This window comes from Benincasa hispida, chromosome 2 (genome assembly GCF_027475165.1).
Source record: "Benincasa hispida cultivar pf3 chromosome 2, pf3_genome.v1.1, whole genome shotgun sequence".
Classification (NCBI taxonomy): Eukaryota; Viridiplantae; Streptophyta; class Magnoliopsida; order Cucurbitales; family Cucurbitaceae; genus Benincasa; species Benincasa hispida.
Window position 1 is genome coordinate 50,182,588 of NC_143479.1, and position 5,848 is coordinate 50,188,435.

The following is a 5,848-nucleotide window of genomic DNA, read 5'->3' on the forward strand; positions in this document are numbered from 1 at the left end:
ATCTTATCATTGCTATATAAAGAAAAAAAAAACCTTGATGGAGCCCGGATACATCCTATAAGAAAAAAAAAACATGGATCACCTAATCAAAGTGTGCCATGTGACATTTTTTAAAATAAATAATTGATGTTTTTAATTTTATTTTTATTATCTAAAAAAAATGGGAGCATGTGGTTAAATGCACCCTAAGCGTCAAGTTAAGCTTAGTTCAATTGGGAGTATGCTAGAAAATATAATGTATGTTATTTGAATCCTCGTACCCCTAATTGTATTAAAGAAGTGCACCCTAAACTTATTCATTGCCCCACTTGTATGCAACCAACACCTATCTTTTGTGCATCTTAAACAATACCCAATCTAGATTTTTCGTGGTAATTTTGTTTTAAAAAATAATTTTTTTTTATTAATTTTTCTCTAGATAAAAAAAGAGCAATGTGATTAGGTTGCACCTAATCATATCCATTTTAAATGGAAATAGTTTGGCTTGATAGAATAATCATCAATTTTACACATTTTTTTAAATTGATAGTATATCTTTTTTACACTATAAATTATTTCGGCTAATTATTCATATTTGTTAGGCGAAAGTGAACCATTTTGGAATTGATTGAGACCAATAATATATATATAATTCAAGTTTGAGGTCAAACTCTACAATTGAGATTTATGGTGAATTGGAAGCTTTCGTAAAATCGAAAGGGTCGGAGTTTACTTTTGATTCACTCCAAATGTAAATTTGACAGAACTAAAGATGTTTTGAAAATGTTGAAAGTGTTACCTGACTGTCAGGGCAGAATATATGGTGATAGAAGCTTATTTTTATTGATCAGCACAGCGAGAATGTTTTATACATATATATATATATTGCAATCCAATAGAATTTCAATTTCTTTAAAATTTATCATCTCAGTATACCATCTTATGAGCCGAGTAAGTTACAATCAAAGTGTATCATGTGAAAAAAAAAAATTCTCAAAGATCGAATTGTTTTGAATTTTATTTTTTCCATGTTAAAAAATGGGAGCATGTGATTGCAACCTATAAGAAAAATACTTGGGTGCAACCTTGACGAGTACAACCCAAGTAGTAGCCAATCAATGTGTCATCTACAAAATTTGTTTAAAAACAATTGATTTTTTTTTCGACCCTATTTTTATCATGTAAAAAAAAAGGAAAGCATATGATTAGGTGTCGCCTAGGTTGCACCTAATCACATCTCTATATAAAAAACCAAGCCTTAGCTACACGAATCTTTTATGCAGCTGAGTCAACAACCAAACAAAATGTTGCATGTAGTATTTTTGTTTAGTTTAATTCTTTTTAATTTTATCTTGCTTAGGTTGTACCCATCCAGGTAGCAACCAATCAAAGTGTGTCACGTGACATTTTTTTTAAAAAAATAATTTTTTAATTTTATTTTTATTAAGTAAGATATGGCAGCATGTGTTTAGATGCAGTTTAAGCTCTTCAAATCGAAGAAAAAACAGACGAGTTTTGATCCAAAGATAGAGTAGTTACGATGAAGGTAAATAAACAAAAAGAAAGAAGAAAAAATAGAGTCAATAAACTATTATCATCCTAACATAGAGTGTTATGATCATTGAAAAAACACAAAATAGAGGAGTCGTGTTATTTACCTTCAAATCGGTCCACAAAAAATAGAGGCAACTTCAGGCACCCCAAAAGTTCTCGATCTTAATCCTTATCTCTTCTTCGTGATCTGATCTGTAGCAAGCCCCAGAAAGATGGTATATTGGTTGCCAATAAATGCTACAATCGTGTCAGATGTGGGCACAATAATTTATATTTGAAACATAAGTTGGTCCCGTGTGCCAAAATCATAGGTTGATTGCAAAATTAGGTTCCACCTCCAACCATGCCCTTTGGACATTCTCCTTAGATGTGACAACTACTTCTACTTCAACTTCGCTGCTGATTAATATTGCAAATAACTCCGTGGTTCTCATTGAGAATGCATACGAGTCGAGCCATTATGGAATTCTAATGGTTTGGCGTTGAGTAATGTCACATAAACTCGGTCTATTTATAGAGAAGCTTACAAAATTTTAAAAGTAAAAAAAGCACTTGAATTCAAGAATTAGTTTAATGAACCATTTTTCCAAAAAAAAATAAATAAACTTTTTATGTTGTAAATTTAAGGAGGAACATATATATATATATATATATATATATATATATATGAAGAAAATATAATATAATAAATATATATTAAAATAAATAAAACATAATATATAAATAAACAAAATATGAAATTAGAAATTTCTCTAAAATCTCCCCTTTCTCCAATTTTCGTGGATTTTGCCTAATTTGTGTCTTACAAAACCCATCAAATGCCACTATTTATAGAAAATTTGGAAGTAGAAACATGGACAATAAGAATAAGTATTTACGAGACACGTGGCTATATACATGGAATGTAGAGAGAGTGACAATTGACTTTTTTACACTAATAATGGGTATCTATTTCATACATAATTTGTGATATTTATAATACTATATATATATATATATATATATATATATTGAATATGTCTCGTTAAAACCTTACTAGTAAAAAATTCATTGGAAGAAAATCCTACTGAAGAGAAAAGAGTACATATTTCATATAATCTAATATTCTTAAAAAGAATACAATATAGTTACTCCCTCACAGAAATATCAATTGAGATCTCTAAGTCGTCGGTTCCAATATTGTCAATTAATTTCTCAAAGGTTGCGATTGGTAATGATTTTGTAAATAAGTTTACTAAGTTATCCTCCGAACAAATTTATTATACAATGATGTCATCATCTTCTTCAAGATCATGAGTGTAGAAAAGCTTTGGTGAAATATGCTTTGTTCTATCTCCTTTAATATATCTAAATGATCGCAGAACAGTTAGCTAAACAATCGCTTAATATGATCGTTTAATAAAACTATAGTGAATAGTTTAAACGATCGCTTAGTATTCTTTACACAATCGCATAACAAAACCTAAACGATTGTATAACAAAAACTAAACGATCGCGTAACAAAAGCCAAACGATCGCATAATAGATATCTAAACGATCGGGGAACAGTTAGCTAAACGATCACTTAGTATTCTCTAAACGATCGTTTAATAAAAACTATAGTGGATAGCTAAACGATCGCTTGGTATTCTCTCTGATCGTTTAGTAATATCTATCCGATCGTTTAGTAATATGATATTGGTTCGTAGTATTCTCCTCGATCACTTAGTAGCATTTTATGACATTATAACATATTCTAATATATTTTCATATTTGATTGTTCTTGAGTTTATTCTGTTGAATTTTCTTTTTAGGAGGTATTCTAACATTCTCCTCTCTTCTTGAGAAATTGAGAAGTATCTGGTGTTAGTTTAGTGCAATTGTCATTTCAACTTAAGTTCTAAATGTTGTGATTCTATTTTAATTAGTCGATTAAAGATTCAAGCAGTTTTGTCACTTAGTTTTAAGTTTCATTTCTGGGGGATTGCATTTCTATAGTGTCGATCCTTTCATCTTCTATTTTTCTCCATTATGGCCTCTTCCAACGACAACAAAAGCCACTGTTTCGCCTTCTACTGGAAATTTGTATAGAATTTTTTTTTTTTTCTTTTTTCTTTTTTCTTCATTTTAATTTGATTTTATAAAAACCAAAAACATAAAAATAATTTAACCACCAATAAAGTATGTGGAAGTTTCAATTACACCCTAAATCTTTTAGTTGGCAAAATTAGGCACCCAAGCTTCTACAAACGTTAAAATTGGATTCAGTTATACAAATGTCACAATTTATATAATTATGTAAGTTTTTAAGGGTTGAATATTAACATTTAAATAAGTTTGAGGGATTTAATTTTTAATATAGAAAGTTTAAGGGAACAATTACGATTAAGGTGATACTTTATGGGTGGAGTTTGCAATTTGTAGGAATAATTTAGTATAAGTTTAGGTAGGTAGGATGGTTATCATTCTTGATCGTGTGTGTTTGGGTTGGCCAGTTCCCTCACTCACAAACAAATTATCAAATATTAATTTTAATCTATTTTCACTTTCTATCATGTTTTTAGGTATTAACGGAAAGAATGCCCTTGTTTTTCTCTCTTTTTTTTTTATTATTAAAATGATATGATAACAAATTTGTTATTATATCGAGTATATGTCAAATAATAATAAAAAAACATTCATACAATTTAATATTCTCCTAAAATAAAATAAAAAGTCCTATATTTAAAATAAATGGCAATATATAGAAGACTCTTCAAACAAACGACTATTGGAGCAGTAAATATTGGTGTGAAATTCATACTTTTGACATTCAATATCATATCAAGTATGAAAATCATTAGTATAAATGAGAAAAGAAATATTCCTAAAAAAATAAAAATAAAAAAATAAACGAAATATTCATAAAAAAATAATAAAAAATATTCATTAAAACAGAAAAAGAAATATTTGTTAAAAAGAAAAAAGAATTTAGTCTTTAAATTTTGATTTGTAATGATCTAGTCCTTATATTTTTTTATTGGTAATAATTTAGTCCTTGATGATAGTATGTAATAATTTAGTTCTCATACTTTCAAAATTGCAATAATATTTAATCGTAATAATTTAATGATGAAATTTCATCGAAGTAATAATCAAAATTTGATTATGTAATGACTTAGTGTTTATAATTTATAAATTTGACCATGAATCATGAATCAATTTATCAATGAAGAAGTAATTTTATTTAATTTTAATAGTAATTTTGAGGATTTTACAAGTCAGTCTAATTTATCCTCACTCTCATTCTAACTTTCACATTGTTAATTTGGTGGATTAAAATGTAATATGTTTTTATTATATTTTACAATATAACTTACATTGTGGGTTAGAGAGAAAGAAAGGAAGGAAAAAAAAAAAAAACTAACAAAATAAGGGTGCAGCCTATGTGCGTGGAAGAAGAAAAAAGAATTCAGCCGCGTACAAAATAAATGAAGATTTTTTTAAAAATATTTTTCTTAGGGGAAAAAAAGTGAAAAATGATGCATATAAAAAGCCTATGTTCTTCCTCTTCTTCTTCATTTCTGCTCTCCGACTCCTCTCTCTGCTGTTTTCCTTTCAACAACGTCGTGTTCAAAATTGGAGAAGGAGAAGGATTCATCCATTTCTACCAGAAAACCTTTGAAGTTGAAAGTGAAATTCCAAGGGAAAATAATCAAAACTATAGTAGCATCTTCCAACAAACAACTGAAAATTTGGATTGAAGGACGTTGGAAAAGGCTTAGGACGAAGAAGATAAGTGATCTTCTAGTTGGAGTCAATTTCAAGTATGAAGAGAAAAAACCAGTTCTATTGTGCCTCTCTGTGGAGAGAAGATGTTTGTTGCTCCAACTGAGTTTGGAAGGAACACATAAGAGACCTCCACCGGACGTGAAGAAATTTTTCAAGAAGTGCAGATTTTTAACATTAACTTTAAATGATTAAATATAAGGCTCATTAGAAGTATTCGGCCTAAATTAAAAGAAATTGACCAACATAATCTTTTTAACATTATTATTATCATTATTTTATTATTATTATTTCAACGTGAAATATACCTTTTCGGTATCTAGCTTTTTGGGTATAGTTTTCATTTAAATCTCTAGGTTTCAAAATGTTTTTCTTCTACTTCTTTTAGTTTTGTGTATGTTACTATTTTACTTTTCTTTCACTTTGGTTCTTATGCTTAAACATTTGCATCTTTTAGCTTCAAATTTTTCAATCAATAATACTCAATCTAGTCTTTACTGTTAAATGCCACGCCTATTATTTAAATTTAATTTAATAAGATTAAAAGATTTAAAATAACTATAATTAA